Source organism: Sciurus vulgaris, assembly GCF_902686455.1.
Source record: "Sciurus vulgaris genome assembly, chromosome: 5".
Taxonomy (NCBI): domain Eukaryota; kingdom Metazoa; phylum Chordata; class Mammalia; order Rodentia; family Sciuridae; genus Sciurus; species Sciurus vulgaris.
Window position 1 is genome coordinate 30325548 of NC_136465.1, and position 25433 is coordinate 30350980.

At 37.7% G+C, this 25433-nt stretch overlaps 1 long non-coding RNA gene across 1 annotated transcript in view; it reads left to right on the top strand.

Moving 5' to 3' along the window:
* LOC306661812 overlaps positions 1–23716 on the top strand; it is a 100281-nt gene extending 76565 nt beyond the window's left edge. Inside the window, exons 2-3 of the long non-coding RNA XR_013763966.1 lie at positions 20789–20868; positions 23594–23716. This is a non-coding gene — a long non-coding RNA (uncharacterized lncRNA). The remainder of the gene's footprint in view (positions 1–20788; positions 20869–23593) is intronic.
* The last annotated feature ends 1717 nt before the right edge of the window (positions 23717–25433 follow it).

Consider the following 25433-nt stretch of genomic DNA (forward strand, 5'->3'; position numbering starts at 1 on the left):
TAAGGCACTATGGAAGCTGCTTTTGCTAAAGGTGGAGACTCATCTGTGAAGTAGACATTCTCTCTCTTCATTTCTGATCTTTGCAATTCATTGTTAGGTGAGTTCTGAGATTCTGTCTTTGTACTTTGGAAGAAGATCAGGCATTATAGCTCCCTTGATTCAAATTTAGACCTAACCATTGTAGGAAAAATAAAAGACTTCCACGTGAGTCAACCTAACCCACTTGAGTTCTGGCATAAAATGCAGCAAGTAAGAAGTATTAAATTTCCTACCCTGCCCAAGTGTGCATGTGTCAAGGGCCTTGGAGAAGGAAGTGGGTCTGGTCAAGGCAGGAATCAGGAATCAGGGAATTTGGGTATTCATATAGTTCTGCCTTAATAGGTTTCCTGTATATAATCAACTTCTCATTTGCTGAAAATGTGGGAGCCAGGGTAACTTCATTTTTATAGACTAGTCAGAGTAAGGGTATATAGCCTAAAAGTAAGTTTATTTACTTCTTTTGTATCCACATCCAAAATTTGGCCACTAAGAGCAGGCAAAAAAAAAAAAAAAAAAAAAAAAAAAAAATAGAAAAGAAAAGAAAAAGAAAGAAAAGTAAACCTAACAAAAATTATATCAAGGGATAATTATATTGGCTACTATACCAAGAGTATTTTATATTCTAAAATCAAGAGAATAGCAGGTGTCCTAGGATAGTCCCTCCCTATACATTGCTTTCTGGTTTCTACAGGGAAGGTTTTTCAAGTAGTAGTCTTTTTCATTCTTTCCACCCACATTTATTGAGTACCAGGCAACACTAGGAAATACAGTGAAGAAAATTGTGAAGCCAAGTTACTAATGGAGTTTATGCAAACCTAGCTGCATGATAGTAGTCTAGAGAGAAAATACAGAAATTCCTTCCACAGAGTGCTGGTTCAAATACAAAAGACACTTTCAAAGTAGGATCCACAATTGTGAATGTGAATCAAAGTATTTAACACATTTAATGCACATTTAAGTATTTAATACAGCAGGAGAGTCTGCTATAGGCTTCTGCACAAGTTCTTCCTAGCATTTATTGCAACTGGTATCCTTCCTAGAGTATTGAGGTGAAATAAACCTTTGAAAAATCTACTGCTATGCAAACTGGAAAGAAGAAACAGAAATAATCTGAGACTTGGTTGGCATTCCTGCTTTATGGGATTAAATGATCCATAAGCCTATATTTTCCAGGAATTCCTTTTGTATAAAATTAAAACTATGTTCTAGGGATTCCTGTTCCTTCCAAATGCACATATTTTAATGAACTATAAACTAATATTAGGAGTAGTTGCAATCAAAAGCCCAGGGAACTATAAGGCATATGAGAGGTTATTTGATCATATGGGATTGAAGGCAGGTGGCATCCAAATAGTATCATCACATGGGACTGTGGTTGTCTAGGACATGTGGTGGTGAGCAAATAAATGAAATTATTTGAAGTATCCATCAAAGGTGAGTTTGAGAGATTAAGTTGCCTTTGCCAAGGAATACGTGAAGGTCCTGGGATGAGCAGCTACTCTATTGTCACTGAATGAATTAAAGGAAGAAAGCAATGAGCTCAATTTTAAAAATTCTTCACTCAAAGTATAGACTGAATCCCTGGAGTTTCCCATGACTTCTAAATGAATCTCGTTTTTACAGCTGCAAAACTGAAATAGCTGAAAAGCAAAAATACTTTATTTTCTGCTGGTTGTAGATTTCCACATCCATTGACATTATGACTTTAGTAAAAGTTTTATGGGAAAGTTAGGGCAATGGTTGGTAATAATGGAACTTCTAGCTAGAATTGAATTGGAGTTATCTAGGACTAAAAGTAAGCCAGGTCTCTCTCTCCAATGAACTTCCAATACCAGTTGAACTTTCCACGTTTAAGAGGTTCTTGTGCTTTGCTTAAAATCTCAGAATGACACTGACTGAATGGGATTACATTTCACGGGGGTGCAGTTAACCCCATCACATTGTATTATATTCAGATCTGCTGCTAAACTAGATCCTGATACACCTGTAAGTAAGGATAGGGTGGGACACATTACAAAATCAAGACTGAAAAAATATGACTTACCCACCTGAAGCATGTTTTTCTAATTCATATTCACAAGAGCTGGGAAATTTATGTGGGCTTGCTAAAGTAAAGAGGGAAAAATATAATTTCGGACTGGGCAAAATTTATCTATGATTATTGTTATTCTGGATTCAATATGACTTCAACAGATGGAAATACTGGTAATTGTTTGGTTCAGTGGCTAAAATATGGTCTCAGATGACTCTTGCTAAATAAAATTGAGAAGAAAGAAACTTCTTTTAAAATCATATCAGGCAAGGAACCTAATGATACTGGGAGGTAAATTATGTTGGAGTAAATTTATCATGTGTGCCTGACTTCCCCCCACCTCACTTTGACCCAGGATGACTATGAAGATAGAATATTCATCAATGCCTCAATTCCTGTGCTGCTGAGAGCAGAATCACCATGTCAGATCTTTCCTGGTTAATTGGGGCTAGAGCTACTGAAGGAAGATGTTGCTATTGAAATGGCTCTCTGATTTCAAGGGATAGGGGAAGTTCCGGGGGTGACAGAAACCAAGTGGTCACAGTCAGTCACCAAAAGCAAGATGGATGTGATTCCTATAGTTGGCCTCATGCACTGTGTGGTAATCAAAGTGGTCTTGTCTGTAAGATCATCAGTGGCTACATAGCTTGGAATTCCTAGGGTAAAAACAGATGGCAAGACTATTAATGTCCTCCTTGATTTGTGTATCTGAGAAAATACAGGTCAGGTGAATAAAGTCTGCCTTGGACACAATAACACTGTCTCCCTCATTCAGTTCTCTGGGCCTCTTGAGAGAAGGAACTTGCAAGAATTAGAAAACAAATAGCATCAAAACCCAATAACATTCTATGAGTCTTCCAATTAGCAACCCTCAAAGACCCTGTGGTTATTTTTAAGATTAACTGTAGGAAGAGAGACACACAGGTTGTTATGGTCAAGAGTAGTTTTAACATATCCAGACTTCCTGGAAGGCTAGTCTACTGCAAACCTCTATGGAAATAACTATGGCCACACATTTGTCACAATCAAAGCTGGTTCAGTGTAAAGGCAGTGAACTCAGTCCCAGTTTCTAGACTCCAGCTTGATGACACCAGGGAAGAACTTGGAGACCAGGATTCTGGTTTGTCATACTATGGTAACTATAGGACTTAAGCTCCAGCCTTTGATCATGCCAGAGGAGGGACTGACACTTCTCTAATCTTGCACTTTCAAGGTCCTACAACCCAAAAGCTGGGTTAAATCTTTCAAGGTCAGATGTTGGGTCTTACTAGATCCATTTGTGCTATCCAGAATTCAAAGGTCCACAGAGGATCCCTGGCTATTATCCTTGTGAGATTTCTAATAAATGCTGTCTTAGAAGACCAAGTGTGTATGCTGGTAGATTCTTCTCCCTTATTTTTTGACAATGGTATTATCAAATACATGCTCTTAACTAGTTCCTGAGGCATATAATCTCAGTGACTATACATCTACCAAAAGGGAGGTCATTGAGGGTCAGGTGATGATAGAATTTTGAGCAAAGGTCACAACCCAATTTATGCTTATTTCCACAGTTGCCAAATGCAAAATTTTAAAATATCGTTGGTCCCCCTTATGGGCATATTCATATTTACAAACTCTCCTGCTTGCTATAATTTATTTCTAATATTAAAATTCATACTGGTGGTATTTTTACAGCCATTCATGAACTTTTACAATCACAGGTAATTTAACTACCCATTGCAACATGTTTCCAGCCAAGAGTAAACAGAGAATTTTATAGTTTGGATGTGAGGTGTCCCCCAAAAGCTCATGTGTGAGACAATGCAAGAAAGTTTAGGGGTGAAATGATTGGGTGATGAGAGCCTTAGCCTAATCAGTGCATTAATCCCCTGAAAGGGATTAACTGGATGGTAATCATGGTACAATGTAGCTGGAGGAAATGGGGCCAGGGAGGTGTGCCTTTGGGGTTCATATTTTGTCCATGGTGAGGGGAGCTGGCCCCCTGTGCTTCCTAAATCACTTTCCTCCTCCACACATTTCTTCCATGATGTTCTGCCTCACCTTGGGCCCAGAGCAATGGAGTCAGCCATCTGTGGATTGAGACCTCTGAAACCATGAGCCTCAAAGCAAACTGTTGCTCCTGTAATTGTCCTTGTCTGATCTTTTTGTCACAGCAGTGAAAAAGCTGATTAAAACAGAGATGGTTTGCCTCCTTGCCTCACCTCTAAGTGTCCAAGACACCAAACAGGCCTCCAACTCACACTTGGTTTCTTCAACTACACATTCACAGCACAGATCACACTTACATTGCAAGCAAGTAACTGTGCAGTGATCATCAGCTTGATGTTTCCTAATCCAATTCAGCTCTGACAGTATCTACCCACGGGTAGCATCGGATCTCATAGGTTGAAATCTCAGTCTATAAGACTGCTTCCCTCACCGCTTTTAGGTATCTGCCTCAAGTCCCAGGTTGTTTTATCTCTGCTTCTGACTACCTGTAACATTGGTGTCTCCATACCCAACTCCTTGGGTTCAATTAATTTGCTCCAGCAGCTCAAAGAACTCAGGGAAATACTTATGTTTACTGGTATAATACAAAGGATACAGAGGAGAGACGCATAACAGAATGGGTGTGGAGATTCCATGCCTTTCTGGTATATCACCATCATGGAACCTCAACATGATTAGTTATCTGCAAGCTGTCCAAACCCTGTCCTTTTCAAATACTTGTATTAGCAAATTATAGCTATACTTAATAGTTGGGCTCATTTTGACATAATCACACATGCACGGGATTTAATTTGCTTCATCCCAGTCCCCACTGTCTCCTCTTTCCCTTCTCTCCTGCCTCCCTTTATTTCCCATTTTCTACTCTGCTGGTCTTCTTTCTATTTATTTATTGTTCTGTTAATTGGTGCTTTATAGATAAACATAAAGGTGAAATTCACTGAGGTGTATTTATACATGTATAGAGCAGAATTTTGTCAATTCATTCTGCACTACCTTGCTTTTTACATCCCTTCTCCCTCCCGTCAACCTTCTTCCCCTCCTCCACTGCTCCTCTCTTTGTCTTCCTGAGATTCCCACCCCTCCATTTTGCTCTGGCTTCCACTTATGAGAGGAAACATTTGACCCTTGATTTTTCTGAATTTGGCTGATTTCACTTAGCACGTTCTCTAGTTCCATCCATTTACTAGCAAATGTCAATTTCTTCTTTATGATTGAATAAAACTACATTGTGTATATATACCACATTTTTAAAAATTCATTCATCTATTGATGGGCATCTGGGCTGATTCATATCTTGGCTATTGTGAATTGTGCTGCTATAAACATAAATGTGCCAGTATTACTATAGTAGGCTGATTTTAGTTCTTTGAAATAAATGCCAAACGGTGAGATAGCTGAATCATACGGTGGTTACATTCTTAATCTTTTAAGAAATCTCCATACTGCTTTCCAAAGTGGTCACACTAATTTGCAAGCCCAACAATGCATGAGTGTACCTTTTTCTTACATCCTCACCTGTTGGGAGAAATCCTAGTTCTTGGCTAGCAGCAGTGAATGTCTCAAGTGTGTAAAGGAAAACCTTTGCACATTCACGCCTGGCAGGAAAACCTGTGTAAATTTTGGAGCATTTTGCTCTGGCCACCTAGGAAAGTAAACAACTGCCCCAAATTGACTCAGTGTTACCAAGGGAAATTGTATAGGAGCCTGGTGGTCTGATCCCCCATGGCACATTGTGATTGGGCAAGAAACCTATAAAATGTGTACCTGTTCCCGCAATAAACGAGTTTGCAGGCTGCTCACCACAAGCCTGCTTTCACCCAACTCCTGAAGTCTGGGGGTCTTGACTCCACATCCTTACCCCGCGTCTGAGCTAACCTGGCACCTCTACACGCACCAACATTTATTGTTACTCGTTTTCTTGATGATTGCCATTCTGACTGGAATGAGATGAAAGTTCAGTGTAGTTTTCATTTGCATTTCCCTGATTTCCAAAGATGAATATTTTTTCATATATTTGTTGGTCATTTGTACTCCTTCTTTTGAGAAATGTCTGTTTATAGCTGTTTGCCCATGAATTGATTGGGTTATATGTTTTTCTGGTATTAAATTTTTTTGTGTGTTCTTTATATATTCTGGATATTAATCCCATCAGAGGAGGAGTTGGCAAAGATTTTGTCCCATTCTTTAGGCTCTCTTTTCATGCTTTTAATCACTTCCTTTGCTGTGCAGAAGCTTTTTAATTTGGTGCCATTCCACTTATTGATTCTTGATTTTTTTTTTTTCTTGAGCTTTAGGGGTCTTGTTAAGGAAGTCAGTTTTTGTGCCAATGTGTTGGAATGTTGACATTATATTTTCTTCTAGCAGTTACAAAGTTTCTGGTTTCATTTCTAAGTCTTTGATTCCCATTTATTTGACTTTTGCATGAGGTGAGAAGTATAGATATGATTTCATTCTTTTACATACAGATATCCTATTTCCCCAGAACCATTTGCTAAAAAAGGCTGTCTTTTCACCAACATATATTTTGGCACCTTAGTCAAGTAACTGTAACTATGTGCAAAATCCTGTCTTTTTGAGACTCTATGGAAACTTCATTGCATACGCATGATTGCTAATAGAACAAATGGAAAAACCTCACAAAGCCTGTCTATTCATGTTTTCTTGACTTCTCTGTACAGCTTTATTTACTCTCAGGTATGGGTCAGAACCCCTTTGGAATGAGGAGGGCCTTATAAACTACCATCAGATACAGGTAGGTCAGAGAATCTCTTCTTAATTTTTTTTTTTCTTTTTAGATATATATGAGAGTAGAGTAAATTTTGAAATTATACATAAATAGAGAGTAGCTTATTCTAATTAGGATCCCATTCTTGTGGTTGTATGCAATGTGGAGATTCACTTTGGTGTATTCATATATGAATATAGGAAAGTTATGTCTACTTCATTTCACTATCTTTCCCATTCCTATTCTCCTCCCTTCCCTTTATTCCCATCTGTCTAATCCACTGAACTTCTATTCTTCCCCTTTTTGTATGTCAGTAGAACATTTGACCTTTGGTTTTGTGGGATTGGCTTATTTCACTTAGCATGACAGTCTCTGGTTCTATCCATGCACCTGCAAAAGTCATAAAATCATTCTCTTTTATGGCTGAGTAATATGACATTTTTTATATATACCAAATTTCCTTTATCCATTCATCTGTTGAAGGACACCTAGGTTTGTTCCATAGCTTAGCTACTCTGAGTTGAACTGCTATAAACATTGATGTGGCTGTATTACTGTTGTATGCTGATTTTAACTCTTTTGAATATATACTTAGGAGTGGTATAACTGGGTCAAATGATGGTTCCATTCATGGTTTTTTGAAGAATCTCTATATGACTTTCCAGAGTGGTTGCACTAATTTGCAGTTCCACCAGCAATGTATGAGAGTGTCCTTTTCCCCACGTCCCCGTCGACATTTATTGTTGCTTGTGTTCTTGGTTGTTGTTATTCTGACTGGAGGTCTGAGAATCTCTTTATTGGCACTTTAATGATGTTAAGCTGCCTGATAATACTATCTATCTTATAGGAATCTTGTAAGGTTAGGGGCGTTAATACCGTATTTGTGCTCAAAGTAGTGTCTAGTATAAAAACCATATAAATTTGTGCTATTATTGTTATTGTTAGGAGTGGCTAAGTGGAACCTTCTGAAAAACAATACCACATACCTGGTGAAATTGAAATATTTGTAACATCTTTAAAGGCTTGAATATGAAGTGGAGATTTACATCCCTTGTACAGTTAAGTGTCTAGTTTGGCTAATGAAAAAGAAACTGATGGTGAAGAATGAAAATAGATGATCAGAAGTCTAATCAAGAGGGAATTCAAATTACAATTTTGTATAAGATGTAATCTCTTCATTGGAAGAAATCAATATAAACCTTTGGTAAGCATCCACTAATTTGAAAAAAATGTTTTTTTCTCTATCCTCCAAAGCTGGAAGTAGCAGAAGTTTATCTGTCACGTAAGAGAGTCAATAGTATACCTTCACTGTCTTCCGCAAAGTCATATCAACTCTTCAATTCTGAGTCCCATGTCATTCTGTAGGGAGTAACAGCTACCTCATGAACACTCAGGACGTCACACTGATGGCACTAGGTAACAACAGAATTGTGATTACCTTGACAAGATACGTGAGTAGCACAGCCTTGGAAATAAAAGTCCCCAAAGTGTAGGGACCTGACACTTTCTTGAAGTTTACCAGGGTTTTATGTCAAAGGTATCTCCCTTTCAAAATTAAAAACGAAGGAAGGAAGAAAGGAAGGAAGGAAGGAAGGAAGGAAGGAAGGAAGGAAGGAAGGAAGGAAGGAAGGAAGGAAGGAAGGGAAGAGAAAGAAAGAAAGAAAGAAAGAAAGAAAGAAAGAAAGAAAGAAAGAAAGAAAGAAAGAAAGAGAAAGAAAGAAAGAAAGAAAAAGAAAGAAAAGAGCCTTGTTGGTTTTGAAATAAACATATCATTATGTGTGAGCTGTACTGCCTCATAGAAATTGTGAGTTTGACACAAAGAAAATGAGTGCTCTCCTCCTCTGGAGACTGCAATGGAAACAATGGGCCTCATGGTTCAGGAGATCCTGTGGATGCTGAGAAGATCCTGTGCTGAGAGAAACAGATGAGGCCCTGATGATTTTAAAGGGCAATCAGGTCTTCGTTTCAAAGCTCAGTAGCTCTTGACTTGCAATTGGGCTGCATAAAAGATCTCATGGCCAGGATATCAACTGAATATTATCTGATTCATTATGTTATAAATTTTTGTTCCTGTAGTGGTTGAGGTTTTCACTAAATAAATATGTGGATTTGGATAATTTTCCTCTCTATGTTTTGGTTTCCACATTAACTGGAGGTTAATGATAATGTTAAATGGATTAACATATGCACAGTACTTACAATAGTGTCTAGCTGTTAGGGTTATTGTTCTTCTTTCAGGAATAATTGCCATATCTTGTAGATGTCAAAGGTGCAAGGTGAGGAAACAAAATGCTCCAGTGGATCATTAGGAATACTGGTGATTTACTTCTGTTTCTACAGCACAAGGCCCATGTATTCTTTATACTGGGGGCCACAGCATCGTATAAAGTTTCCTAACTCACTGTACACATTGCCTCATGGTCGAGGGGATCCAAACTCAGAGTGTGGTCTTGAACTGGTGCTTTATCTGTGCCTGCAATTATTTAATCCAGAACCTTCCTGACTGAGGTCATTCATCCTATAGATGGGCCAGAGCAGTGTTCCTAGGTATGGAATATATGGTCTCCAGAATCCTAAGAGAACTGCTGAGATTTATGCTTCCCTCTGTGAGGAGCGGGAATTCAAGATGCAATAAACTCTATGCCATCACTGTGAAGGGAATGTGCCAGCATGTCCTTGACTTCTTGGCTGTAAAATCTTTACTAAAGTGGCAGGATTCTGATTCTTCCCATAATTTAGCTCCTATTCTCTGGAGCACCGTACCTAGAAAAGGTCTTGCTCATCCTGACAAATTAACATGTTGTCTTTAAGAGAGTAGATCAGAATGATGTTTTGTGGCATGCCCAGACAGAACAGATCTCTTTAGATTCTCTTATAGAGTGAGATACTTAAGAAAGCTCTGGAGAAAAACTGAATGTGTATTGATTTTCTTTCCAAGTGAAAGTTAATGATTTCTGATCATATTTTTTCAATTGGGAAAGAAAAATATACACTAAGAAGTGATGTAACACTGTGGTATGCCATGTACCTGAGGCCATGTATGACCTTTCTAGCAATGATCCCACTTGCATCATGGAAGCTGATCAAACTATTTCTTGAAGTAGTCCATAATAACCCTCCAATACCCATGCTTTTCTTGAAGGGGCCAGAGTGACAGATATAGTGGAGCAGTAATAGACATATAACAGCTGTGGTAGACACCACCTCCCTCTTTTTTTTTTTTTTTATTTATTTGGTTGCCATCAATCTTCATCATCCTTTTGCCATGAAATATTTTCCATTTACTTTCCAAACTTAAAGAAGACAATTACCAAATAGGTCAAGAACCCATTGTGAATGGAGTTCCAAGTTGCTCAACTTTTCATCACTATAGCAAAATACTGAAGGCGGGATACTTATGAAGAAAGGAGGTTTATTTAGTTCACAGGAGGTTCAAGGGCATGTCACACCTGGCATTGACTCAGTTGTGGTAAGGCTCTCTTAGCCAAGTCATGTCATGGCAGATGATAATGACAAGTGCACACATGGAAGTGGACAATCACCTCTTGATATAGAAAGTCAGAGTATCTGGGTGGCAGGGCCAACCTCAGGCATTTATAAGCCTCTCATGAGAACTACCAAGAGACTGTGTTAGAGCTACCTTAATACCTTTTAAGGGCACATACTCAACGATCTAAAGACTGCCTAGTAGTCTCTGCCTCTTAATGTTCTACTTGTACAACATCCTCACACTGAAGACCAAGTTCCCAATACATGGAGGATAAACTACAGTCAAACCACAGCACTTCAAATTTCAAGTCAGTTATTGTTATACATTTGGGAACTTTGGAAAAGACAACTGGATGTGACAACCAAACCATCAGTCCCACTTTTAGCTAGCTTTATGGTTTAGATATGAGATATCCCCAAAAGCTCGTATGTGAGACAATACAAGAATGTTCATTGGTGAAATAATGAGATTATGAGAGCTTTAACCTAATTAGTCGATTAATCCATTGGTATGGATTAACTTGGAGGTAAATATAGGCAGGTAGTATGTGGCTCTACTTCTCTTGATGGTAGAGAAGGTTGTGTGGAGGGAGAAAGGAGAAGCATGATAACTTTGTACTTACAGCTCAATTTGCTGTGACTCTAAAATTGCTCTAAAATTGTAGTTTATTTTTTATTTTTCAAAGAGTTTAGGAAATCAGAATCTTAAGGGGAATCCACCCAAATATCTTCATCTCACATAGAAGAGTCTCAGGGTTTTCAAATAGGGACCACAACTTAGTAAAATAGACCTGCTTCATCTGAGCTTCCAATAGTCTTTGAAGATTAGTTAATATAATTCTAATTGAAATTTATCTGCACTTCCCAGGAGAAGAAAGGAGACTTGCCAAGGAAGCATTCTGAGTTTCAATTTTTGTTTAATACCACTGAATTTTCAATAAGAAGGTCATTGGTATCACTTAATGACAGCAGTCTCTTTCCACTGTCTTTTTTTTCACTTCCCAAATCACCACCAGTGAATGATCAGCAAATGGACTGCCTTCTTGTGCCAAGGACTATTCATGGTTCCCATACCACCCAGAATGGTGCCCTCATACTATATGGGTGGTAAGTGATAGAGTTCTGAAGCTACATTTTTCCTGCTTCACTTATTGAACTACTCTTTGTATCAACCGGGTCCTCTAGGAAGCAGACACTGGACTGGAGATAAGACTGAATGCAATTTTTGTAGAGAAAACAAAAAGGGAAGGATGCAGAACCATGCAGAAGTAGCCAACAGGCCATGATGCTGATCTAACATAATCTCTATTAGTGCAATGGGAAGTAAGCTCTACCTATTAAAAATGTCCAGAAAAGATATGAACCATCCACCACAAGCTCATGCATGAGACAAGGCGGAACTGTTCAGATGTGAAACAATTGGACTATGAGAGCTGTAACATAATCAGGGGATTAATCCATGATGGATTAACTTCGTAGTGGTTATAGGCAGGTAGGGTGTGACTGGAGGAATCAGTTATTAGGTACATGACTTTGGGGTTTATATTTTGTCCCTAGTGAGTTGAGTACTCTCTCTCTCTCTCTCTCTCTCTCTCTCTCTCTCTCTCTCTCTCTCTCTCTCTCTCTCATTCTCCCTCTTCCTCTCCCTCTCTCTGCTTTCTGGCTGTCATACTGTCATATTCTCAGCTACTTTCTTCTGCCATAGTTTTCTGTCATAACGTTTACCCTCACACTGGGACCAGAGCAATGTAGTTTGACAACCAAAGACTGAACTCCTGAAACCAGGAACCAAAATTAACTTTTCTTCCCTCGAAGTTGTTCTTGTCAGGTCTTTTGTTTACAGCAATGCAAAGCTGACTAATAGGAAAATTGGTACTGACAATGAGGTGTGTGCTGTGACTAACTTGACCCTGAGGTTTGGAAGCATTTGGAACTGATTTATGGGGAGTTTAGAAAAGTTTGGAAATGCAGGTTGGAGAAGCCTTAGATGGTTTAAGTACAGTTTAATGGTAGTTCTGTGGGATCTCATAAGACCAGCATACTGATAGAATTGTAAAAAGTAAAGGCTGGGTTCATGAAGTTTCACAGGGGAAGAAGGACTCTACTGCAAATTGGACCAGAGGACATATATGTTACATTTGGGGAAAAAGTTGTCTACATTTTGTCCATGTCCTGAGACTACTGAAGTTAAAAGTGATGGACTAATTTCAAGGCAGCACAGCATTTGGTTAGTGGCATGGATATTACTGATGACTTTTAACTAAGTTTACTGTGGAAATAAGTAACAGAAATAAGACTGGGAAGAGTAGAATAATTTGGCCAAACTGAAAAATTTGACCACAAAAGTGCATGTAAAACTGGGACCAATGAAGTTGTGGTTGTTGAAAAGATTCAAACCATTAAAGTGATGCTAAGTATTTTACCCAGAAATAATAGAAAAATGTCAAGAAGTCATCCCAGGAATTGGCAAGACTATACCCAATGCAAATTCAAGAGTTAAAAGTAAAAATTCCTTTAAAAAGAGACCACGATTCACCCTTCTTGCACAGGGGAACCCAGGAAGTTTTTTCACCATGCTGAGCTACCCAGGCACTCAGGAGCTATTGCAGCCATGGTCCCAGGAGGTCTGCTCAAGAATGCAACAGTCCTTGGCCTCATCCACTGGTTCTGGTTCTGCAGAAATGCTGCAGGCTCAAGTTAGGATGTGGGGAGCCATCTGTGAGTAGCAAGATCAGACTTGGTTGAGCCATTGGACATGGAGGTCTGACTTTCAGGAATTGGCAATCATTGAGAAAATGTTCCAGATCACCTAAAGTATGTGACTTCCATGCAGGGTGACTCACTGCCCGAAATTTTCTGGACCTTCTGTGATGACCTGCTAGAGCAAATGGCTTCCTTAACTCTACCCCATCCTGTTCCTCACAGAAGAAGCTCCTCCTGGTTCCCCCTTGACCTATATAACTATAAATAAAGGGAAGGTGGACTCCTCCATTATTATTAGAGCCTGATTGGTATGGCTCTCCGGGTCATGCACCTGCTTCAAAGGATAATTGTCTCCTGTGGTTCTTCTATTAAATAAGTTTCTTAGTGATTAATATACAGCCAGCCCATCCCTCTGACAGAAACCCTTTTCCTCACCCATGCTGCATGTGGAAGAAACTTCATTTTAGGAGGTCTTGGAGGCCAACAAGATTTCAAAGGGAAGTCTGAGAGGCCAGATGAAGTGTACCAGGGTTGGAAATCTTGTAATCATCCCCCGAGAGGACAATGTGTGAAGATGTGTGAAGGAAGCCCAAGTTTCAGAGGAGAACCCTGAGACTAACAGATTCGCATAACATGGAGTATCTGCTGAGGAAAGTTACAGAAATTAAGCAAAAATAAGCCAAGAGAGTAGTCATGTGGGCTGTAATCCAAAGATCATAGTAGTTGAGCCATACAAGCCCTTTGGAGACAACATTATGATTCAAAACTTGTTTGACTCACTGGATTTGGTTTTGTTTTGGTCCCATTTTTTCTTTCTCTGTCCCTAATTCTTCCTTTTGGAATGGAAATCTTTACTCTGTGTTTTTGTATATTTATGTAACTTGCTTTTGAGTTTTGCAGGGGAAAATGTCCAAGAATTTGCCTTGAGTCTCAAAGGACACTTTGGACTTGGATTCACTTTTGGGCAATGCTGAAACTTTTGATTATGGGATTTTTGGAAATGGATTAGGTGTGTTTTTCATTGGGAGGTGGCATGAGCTTTTGGGGGCCAGGGATGGGACATTACAGTTTATATATGGTTCTCCACCAAAAATTCATGTGAAAGACAATGCAAGAATATTAAGAAGTGAAATTATTAGATAATGAGATTTGTAATCTAATCAGTGGATTAATCCATTGATATGGATTAACTGGGTGGTAATTGTGGGTAGGTAGGGTGTGGCTGGAAGAAATAGGTTACTGAGGACATGCATTTGAGGTTGATATTTTGTCCCTGGTGAGTGGAGCTCTCTCTGTGCTTCCTGTCTGTCATGTCCTGAGCTGCTTTCCTATTCTGTGCCCTTTATGTTTTCCCTTACGTCAGACGCAGAGCAATGGCTGACCAAGGACTGAACTTCAGGAACCACATAAATATTTCCTCCCCTAAGTTGTACTTGTCAGATCTTTTGGTTTCAGCAACACAAACTGCTTAAAACATAAGTAACTGGTGAAGACTTTGGATATCAGTTTTGTTCAGTCATCATCTGAGATTACTCTGACAAGAACATGACCTTGGCTCAGAAGCTTTCAGATAACCAAGCTCCTCAAATTGAATCCTTTATCAAAAAGGATCTGAGAATAATGAGCAAAAGGAATGATGCTGGAGGCATCACAATATCTGATCTCAAATTATACTACAGAGTGATAGTAACAAAAACAGAATGGTATTGGCGTCAAAGCAGACATAAATCTCAATGAACTAGGATAGAAGAAACAAAACAAAAACCCACATAGATACACTAATCTGATACTTGACTAATGTGCCAAAAACAAAAGGGAAACCTTTTTAACAAATGATTTTGGGAAAACTGGATATCAATAGGGAGAAGAATGAAACTAGATCTCTACTTCTCATCCTGCACAAAAGTCCAATCAAAGTGGATCAAAGAACTAGGAATTGGACCAGAACATTACCATTGCCCGAATAAGACACAGGGTCAACACTCCAACATACTGGAGCAGGCGCAGACTTAATTAACAAGACCGCTAAAGTTCAAGAAATCAAGCCAAGAATCGATACATGTGATGAAATAAAACTTAAAAATTTCTGTACAGCAAAGGAAATTATTTAAAACATGAAAATACGGCCGAAAGAACAGGATGAAACCTTTGCCAACTACTCCTCTGAAAGGGGATTAATATCCAAAATATATCAAGAACTTAAGAAAAACTTAACACACACAGAAACCCCACCAAGTAGTTCAATTAATAAATGATCAAAATAGCTATAAACAGATATTTCTCCAAAGAAGAAATGCAGATGAACAACAAATTCATGAAAAAGTGTTCAATATCCTTGGAAAGCAGGGAAATGCAAATCAAAACTAAACTGAGGTTTCATCTCACTCCAGTCAGAATGGCAATCATCAAGAATGCAAGTAACAATTAATGTTGACAAGGATGTGGGGAAAAAGGTACACTCGCTCATTGTTGGTGGGACTGCAAATTAATACAACCACTTTTGAAAGCAGTATGAAGATTCCTCAAAAGACTAAAAATGGAACCACCACAAGACCCAGCTATCCTTTGGTATTCCTCCAAAAGAACTAAAATCAGCATACTCTAGTGATAAGGGCATATCAATGTTTATAGCAGCACAATTCACAATAGCCAAAATATGGAAGCAGTCCAGGTGTCTGTCAGCTGGTGAATGGATAATGAAAATGTGGTTTATATACACAATGGAGTTTTACTCAGTCATAAAACAGAAAGAATTTATAACATTTTCTGGAAAATGGATGGACCTGGAGAACATCATGCTAAGTGAGGTAAGCCAGACTCAGAAAGCCAAAAGGGTTTTCTTTCTCATATACAAAATTTAGAGTGAAAAAGAGAGTGGGGGAGGATGGAGGGGAGATCCATGAAAATAGAAGGGAGGTCAGTGGAGTAGAGGAAGGGGAATGAAGGAGGGGAAAGGGAGGAACTAAGGAATGAAATTGAACAAATTGTGCTTTGCACATAAATGCATATACTACAGTGAATTCCACCTCTCTATATATCTATAAAGCTTCAGTTAAAAAAATAATAAATAGAAGGATGATAGGTAGAGAAAGGAAAATGAGGAGGAAGGAGAGGGAGGGAAAAGAGAAGTACTGTGGATTGAAATGGAGCGAATTATATTCCATGCATATATGAATATGTCAAAATGAACTCTCCTACTATAGATGAGTATGAAGCTCTAATAAAACCATTAAAAAAAAAGATCTGAGAGATTGAGTTCCACTTCTACGACACCATTTTCACAACAAATTCAGTTAGTTACATATGGTGTTGAGGAAGACCTGCCATTTGTAATAATGGAAAGGTTCATTTCTTCTCCAATAGAAAAATATTTGAATATACAGTTTTCTACCTTGCCTTTTAACAAACTTAAAACCATTCCAAGGAAAGTCTAAGGTCCATAATTCCACAGTCATCATTACTATAAATTTAGATGACTATATTATATTATACCCAATGTTTTATTCATGGTTCATTTGGACAGTTATTAAATGAATTTCATGGTAGGCACTTGGGAATATATAAAGTAAAACTGACATTTTTTAATAGTACAAATGCTTTTCCTTTCTTTGTAAAGGGACCAAACACATGGGGTTAAAAATCATTTATAATGTAGTTCTTCCCTGTGAGACTTTAGCATTCTCATTGACCTTTGAGTCTGAATGCAAAAATAGAAGACCTTATCATAGCTGTAGCCTGTAGAGCTATTTTTAGATGTACAGCGTCATGACCTAAACATAATAAAAATCAAACACAAAGAGATGAAAGTGGGAACCTTCTTTGCAGAAATTCCTTTAGGGCTATATCCTGCCTTCATTCTACATGAAGAATTCCCACCGAAATCAATAGAAGATTAAAATAAATATCAATGACAGGATACAGTCCAAATTATGAACGCAAAGCCTTAAAATTGACTGGCTAATTGTTTCTCAGAGGACTGGAATGGGGACAGTATTTTCAAGAGGGAAAACCAACATTTTGGCTCTAGTAAATTGTATAGTAGGACCTTACCTATGGGAGGTATGTTCACCCTTTGTTTAAAGACTCCAGAACAAGCATATGATTTTCCATTAGTGAGTCAGGTTACCACCCTGCCTTTATTTTAACTAGAATTAACAATATACATCACCGGGCACAGTGGCACATTCCTGTAATCCCATCATCTCAGGAGGCTGAAGCAGGAGGATCATGAATTCAAAGCCAGCCTCAGCAGTGGTGAGATGCTAAGCAACTCAGTGAGACCCTGTCTCTAAATAAAATAGGGCTGGGGATGTGGCTCAGTGGTCGAGTGCCCCTGAGTTCAATCCCCAGTGCAAATAATAATAATAATAATAATAAATGAACCAATATATAAAGTGAAACACATTCACTTCTAATGCCCCTTGCTTAACCACAATATTCAAAAAATTTATAAGAAATAAATAAAATATGACCACACGTAAAAGATTCAAAGTTAAGATGGAGGAATAACAGTGACTTTGAGGCCCATTGCCTACAAAATATTACAACTGGTAAAAATGTATACGTAGTGTTCCTGTTGTCAAAGGTATCATCTAGAAAACCAGAACTAGAAGTTTGTACAAAAGTCAAACTGCATTTGTGGTGCAGCTTTGCCACTAGGCTGCCAGGGTCCTAACTTCTCAAGGTTCTGTGATTACCTGTCCTTCCTCACTCAGCATTTTCTCTACCAAGGGGTTTGCAGCACCCTAGACAAGATCCTAGCCTCCCCGAAATGCGACTTTACTTACCACTCTTCAGGCCCCACGTTGGGCGCCAATCTGCCGGGGTCCAGCCCTAGCACAGTCGGGGGTCCTAGGTGGGCGGGAGGTCTCAGCGTAGTGGAGAAACAGCACACAGACACCAAGTGTTCTGAGGCTGAATCTCTATTTTTTCTGCCAGCCTTTTTATAGATATTTTTCTTTAGTAATGATTATATCATTTTTTGTTAGTTTAAAACAAGAAAAACCTTCGAAAGTACAATCTATGCTTCTTCTCAAAGTACACATTCTCTCTGTATGACAGCTCAGACCAAAACAACTTTATTTCTCAGCTAGATTAAAACAACCATGTCTCCCAGCTAAACTGAGGGCACCATGATCTGCCAGCCTTCAACATTCAGAACAAACATGTTACCTGATTTTCTGAGAAATCACCCCCACAATGAACTCGAGTGTTTAACAGTGAAAAACTTTTACTATTTTTAAAGGGCAAAGAAATCAACTTATAATTAATATTTAGTCTATTCTAATTTCATATAATGGCAGACTACAATCTTATTCTGATTCTCAAAGAATTAGGCTAAACATAGGAAAAACACAAACTATATTTATGACTAACCTAAATGTTTTTACTATGTAAAGTATCTCTAGAATCAACCAATAAAACTAGGAAAGCAACAAAGGCTAAACACTGCATCCAAGCTCAGAGGAATGTCTCTTTATCCATCTATTATTATACTAAAGCAATCACAGGCTCCTTTAAACTCCAGCATAGCTACAATTGTTTATTTTCATATATTTTATCTATGTATTACTGGTAAATTTTTATTGTGCACTATTTTGTGTCCCAATACAGTAAAACCTTCCCGATTTTTTTTTTCCAATAAGTTTCTAATGATATATTGATTATTAATATTAAAAAGTAACTACGCATGGAGACATGCCACGCCTATGCCCAAGAGGGAGGACAATCAACAGAACCACGTCAAATGTTGAGTCCTCTATTCCAACAGACCATGTCAAGTGTCGGATCCTCTACTCCAACAGAGCCGTGTCAAGTATCAAGTATCGGAGTGGCAGGAAATAGACGCAGCACTAGGCCACAAAACCAACACATGACCTTGGGCACATTAGTGTCTCTGAGTCACTTTCTCTTTTGTTTATAAAAGAGGATAGGATGTTTTTTCTGAGTAATGGGAACATAATTCAAGAAAGAGTAGCATAAACATTTAAGAGTTTCGTTTTCTAACAAAACTGGAAGTCAGGAGTTGTATAATCATGAGCAACATCTTAGCACTCCAGTGAGGCATGAAAGTCTGTCTGGCCTGAGAGTTTGGCTCCTTTCCTTACCACTGCAAGATACCCGCCACAACTCTAGGTGTCCCATCTTTGTTCTAGGTTACTGATGTGCTGAAAGGGATGGTGTCATTGAGGTCTGCCCCTTTTATGAAAAAAATTTTCCAATTTCCCTTTCGCATTTTTCAACATCTGTCTGTTTGCTAGAACTGCATTATCATCCATCCTAGCCACAGAGGAGACCAGGAAATAGAGGGAACATTTATGGTCAAAGCAAATTAGATTTTGTGCAGTCCTTGATATCATTCATTTTATTTAGTTAAATGCAATTACTAATTTGCAATAATATTTTAGGCAAAAGAGGGATACAGGGTGGAAGCTCACTAACTGCTGTGAGGTGCATAACTAATTATGTTGGTTTTGTTTATTTGTGTACCTGCCCAGTTAGGGCACCAGCAATATAGCAATACCAATGTGGCAGAGTAGTTGGCACAGGGCAGGCAGATAAGAAATGTAAGTGTCTGGATTGCTAGTATTCATTTCAACTAACATTAAATTAGTGCTTATTATGACTGAACTATGTCCTAGGAGGTATGAGGAATGGAACAATTCTAGGAATGCCCATAAGCCTCAGGGGATGATAATCTGATGGGCAAGCAAACTGGAATCCAATCAACTATAATTCCAGGTCATATGTATTAGAAGCATAATTGGATATTTAAATCAAGTATACTCAAAAATATACAGGGATGGCAATTATTTTCCACGGGGAGATTGAAAAAGAGCATTGGGGAACATCTAAAAGGAAAAGATCCATTTCTACAGTGGTAAAAGATTAAAACCACAATGACAATATTTCTCATATTTATTTGGAAATGAGAGAAAAGACAGGCAAATGAATCTTTGGGGAGCGGAGACAAGAGGGCTGGATTTTCAGTATTTAACAATTAAAAGGAAAGTACATAAAAAGGAATTCCTCTATGAAGTTAAATGATCCTGCATGAAGACAAGGGAAATACTGAAATTAAAAGACAATGCCAAGTACACAGGGGAATAGTTGGATGAAATAAAAGCAGAAAAAAAGAAAAGAAAAGAAAAGAAAAAAAGAAATTCCTAGAGGACCCAAGATATTGAACAGTGAAAATAAGAACAGATAATTTTTAAAAGTTCTAGGAGAAAACATGATAGTGCCTCTGATTAACTTTAAAAGTGAACACAGCTTGAATTTGTTATCAGGAAAGCTGTTCAGAAAGCTCCCAAATAAATCAATAAGCTTCCAAATTTACCTTAGGTTGAAAATGGTCTGATCAACACAACTTTCCTCATGCTGTGTGGAATGACAATCTGGATCCAAAGCATGTTAGTATTGCTACATTAGTTTCTTTAATACTGATCTTGGCTAATATTTTAAGATGATTGAGGCATGAAAATCTGTCTGAGATTAAAAACCTGCTGTGTAGCCCAAGGAATGTAATAGTAAATGAAATGTGAGGAAGAATTCAATGTACATGTTTGAGCTTGTAGAATAGCTATGTTGAATGATAATTAAATGGAGAAAAATTTGTTTTAATACAGCCAATGCATGGACTGAATTAGACAATTTATAAAACCTCTCATTGGGTGTCCACATAAGAAACTCTGACCACAGGAATATGCACTTCCTTTCCCCAGTGATGAGCTCCTGTTTATTGAGCAGTTACCATATTCCAGCTACTTTGCTAGTGACCCTACACATTTTCTCATTTAATTTTTCAGTCACCCAGTGAGGCAGAAATGACTGGGAAAATCTGAGAAGTTGCAGTTCACTGCTGGTCACACAGTTAGTATTATGAAAGGTAAGACCAGAACAAGCATTCTTTCTCTTTCTAACCCTTGCTCCATGAACATTCGACTAGTCCTGATATTTGGAACACTAAGTAAGTCCGAAAGAAAAACAAAACAGAACTTGGAAGATTGGCATATCCTTGATATTAGTATTCTTGACTCTCTTTATTTTTTATTAATTAAAATTCTTTTTAACTGATACATAAAACACAAAAACTATCCATATCGATGATGCACCATGTGATGGTTCATGAAATGTCTACATTATGTAATCAAACATTTCAAATATTTACCACTTCCTTGTGGCTAAAACATTCCAAATTCTTCCTTTAGCTTGTGAGACACACGTACACAATTTCTAGCTATATTCACCCTACTGTGCACACTTTTTACTCCTACCTAACTGTAACTTAGTACTCATTGATCAATCTTTCCCCCATCCCTCTCTCTCTCTTGAATTCTCCCCAGCCTCTCTGGTAACCACTAGTCTACTACTAATTTCTATGAGATCAACATTATTTTTATATTTCACATATGAGTGAAATTATGTGCTACTTGTCTTTCTGTGTCTGGCTTATTTCACATAAGTGATATTCAGTTCCTGCCACATTGTCACAAATGACAAGATTTCATCCTTTTATATAACAGAATAGTATTCCATTGTGTATATATATGTTCCATGTTTTCATTATCTACTTCTCAGCTGATAAACGCTTAGGTTTGTCCATCTCTTGATGATGCTATAAACAGGAGAGTGACTATATCTTATTCTGGCTATTAAATGAAATTAAAACTAAAGTGCCAGTTGCTAAGGTTTGGATATCAAATATCTCCCAAAAGTTCATGTATTCAGGGTTTGGTACTCAATGAAGCAATGTTCAGGGGTGGGGCTTTTGGAAAGTGATTTGGTCATGAGGATTTTAACCTCATCAATGGATTAATCCCTTGGTGGATCCATAGTTGAATGGACTATTAGGAGATGCTGATACCTAGGAGGTACCAACTCTAGGAGGTGATACCTAGTTGAAGGAAACAGGTCTCTGGGAACTATATTTTGTCCCCAGTCTCTCTTTTTCTCTCTTTGCTTCCAGGCTTCCATGAAATGAGTAGCTCTGTCATCACCCACCATGTTCTTTCTCACCAAAGACCTAAAGTGACAGGGATAAGTCACCATAACGTGAAATTCCTGAAGCCACAATTCAAAACAATTATTTCTTCTTTTAAAATTGTTTTTCTCAGGTGTTTCTTCACAGCAATGGAAAACTGAGTAATTCACCAGTATTCTTCTCTCCTTTTTTGTTATGTTTTGTTTTTAATCTTCCCTTAAACATTTGACATAACCTTGCTCTTGCAAAGGCAGTTCTTTCCAACAAGTAAGTTTATCACTTGTTTTTAGTGTTTGAAAGGAATTTACTTCTTTAGCTAGAGAAACAAAATCTGTTCCGTGATAAGAGTTTAATGGATTATCATATGCAGGTGGACTTCCTTTTATCTATTCTGTTCAAGGTTTAATGAAAAAAAATCAAATCTTTTGTTTGATTTTCCCTCTTTAAAGCAAGAATGTTCATTTCCTGAACTTTAAAGTTATTGACATATTCCATATAACAATGACTTTTGAAATAAAAAAAAATACAAACACAAATAAATTTCTTATTGTATGCCCTTTTTGAATGGTATTATACTAAAATTATTGATAAAGATAAAATTTTCTTTTAGTAAATTGATTATGTGGTTTTTACAAGTAATCCTTTGTCTGCATGGACTGTGGTCCTAGGGAACTGTGTAAAAAGAAGTAGTCTTGGGAGTTATTTGTGTTGCCTGAAGACTAGGGCCCAGAACAAAAGAGATGGAGATCTAAGGGAAGGAGACTAGGCTGGAAGCTGGGAAATATCTAAAAATTTGAGTGTATAACATCAGATAATACAAACACAGGAGCCCAAGCAAAGTTTCTTACAGAGCAACTGTGAGCCAGTGTGAAAAGTTGAGCCCACAGAAATTCCCTTGGGCACAAGATATGGAGTAAGGATTCTTTATAGTTTGGCAGCCGTATATCTAAATGCTGGGAAAGAGATAGATCAATTTTAAACACTTAAATTTATTAAAGTTTTGCTTTCAAAATCAGGCCTCTCCATGGTGGACAGTTCAGTTAATAGGATAACTTAACCAAGAAAGACTATCTCAAAAACTTCCTTAAGGACTGATACAGGAAACTTTTTTCTAAGGCAACAAACCCGGAATTTATTAAATTGCACCGTGGACATTCTACAAGCAAATCTAATATTAAAAGTATTAAAAGATTTTTTTTTATAGCAATATCCACAGGGACTTTTATTCCTTGACCTCATTTTGCTCCTAGATCTAAAATCCATACAAATTAAGCGGTGAAAGCTGACAAAGTTTGAATTAGCTTAAAATGGCACCTTATGAATTTAAAGAAGATGGCTGAATTTAAAGTAGAGAGGATGACCTGACACTGGTCTGGAGTACCATACTCACTAATTATACACTAAATAGAAAAATTGTTCATGAGAGTAAACATATCTAATGAAATGATAGCTTCAAGAAATTTATGATAAAAATCCTCTGGGTAAAAAAATGGCATAAGAGTTTGTACCTAATGAATACAGTAAGACAAAATAGACGTTAGGATCTGATGGTAATATGCCATATAAATAGGGCGTCCACTGATGTTAAGCACCATGCTTGACATTGCTTGCGTGAATCATGTATCCACAGGTTAATCCTTCAGTGTACCTGCCACTCCTCATTATGCAGATAAAATGGAGAAACAATTGAAGAAATAGGCTTCAACGAGGTTGAATGATTTGCCAAAACTGATATTAGAAGCTGTATCTGTCTGACTCCAAAGCTCAATTTTTGAGCACAGGGTAGATACTTTGTATTAATTCTCTCTCTTCCCATGTATTTTGTTATTACATAAACAAGGAAAATGTATATTTGGGGAGGCATCCTATTAACACTGGAATCACTTATCAAATTGATCATGATAAAAACATAGAATTAAAAACGCAAATTTTGTATCATGACCTTTAAACATTTCAAACCAAATCCTTTGGGTTACTTGAATTTTGATACAAGTGTGGATTTTCCGGGGGGGGGGGGGGGATAAAACACCATTCTTTTGGGGGTGGGGCTCAAAACAAAGTGAGAAATAAGATGGAAAGTAAGGTAGTGAAAAATCGAAGTGTTGCTTTCTTTTTTTATCATTTTATTTTAACTGAGGAACACTAAGTTTAAAGACTAAATGGTCTTGATAAAGGAACCCAGCGGTATTCAGGACACCTACCCAGTCAAGCTATTATGGGCAACTGTTAAGGGGAAGAGCTTGCCCCCAGGGGAAAGAGTGAAAATCTGTACTGGGAGCTAAGAGTTCTCAAGAGGAAAAATGGTACCGAGTTCTTTCTTTTGAAATTTGTTCATTAGATAAATCACTACACTCTCTGAAAGCAGAGTAAAGGGGCAGAGGAAGGATAGGTCTTGCAGTAATAATACTGTCTTCAGAAGAAGAATATTCCAGCACTCCTCTCTATCATTCTCTCCTACTTCACCGGGCAGAGCTTCTAAAACTGACCTTAGCTCTCCCTCACCAGGAAATCAGCAGCCTAGAATGACCTGAGCACCAGTTTCCAAGATGATTCCTTCCTGGTCTCTCTCGAAGAATCACTGCTCCCTTAGAATCCTCTTGGGACCATTCATGGTAAAGATACATTCTGCCTTGAGAAAGCTCTGAAATGAGAGTCCATTCTGCCAATCTACTGCATCGCTTCAATCTACTTCATAGCTACTGTTTGAGGTTGAAAATGTACTCTGTTCTCTCCCCGACCCCCAAATATGTCCAACGTTGTTTCCCCGCTACCTTATTTTGAATGCAACCTACCACTGGTTCTGTAGGGAAATTTAATGATATTATTAAGAAATATAATAACATATATAAATGCTACCATAACAAATTCCAGAAAACTTCAGTAGAAATCCTCCTTTTCTTTCAAATTCACAAGAAGTTAAAAGCTACACCTATCAAGCGACAAAATAATCAATTTAAAATTCTAATATTTTTGACAATATATGTGCAATATTAGAAATTAAAAGAAGCTCTCCTTCCTTTTTTATTATTCTCAATCTATGCGAAATTTTTTTTTTATACAATTATTTGAACTCATGAGAATAGGTATGGTGTTTCTCTGGTACCTCATACATCCTAATATTGTAACACAAGATATCTGTTATGTCTTTTCTTTCAGAATCCAAAAAGTTAACAGGACAACCTAGATTATAATCACACTGTCCCCCACATATACTGACTTTTCAAAAAAGTTGGAAATTCTCAGATTTTAACCAATTTTCCCAGGTGAATATTTTTGAGCTCAGTATTCAACATCAGCTAAAACTATACTAAAGTCTCAGTTATTTCTAAGTGACAAAGGCAATGTTAATTGTCTGTTGCTCTGAGACAGATAACCCTGAAGTTTTGTAGCTTAAAACAAACAAACAAAAATAAAATAAAATAAAATAAAATAAAAACAACTCGCGGTTTCTGTTTTAGGAATCTGGGAGC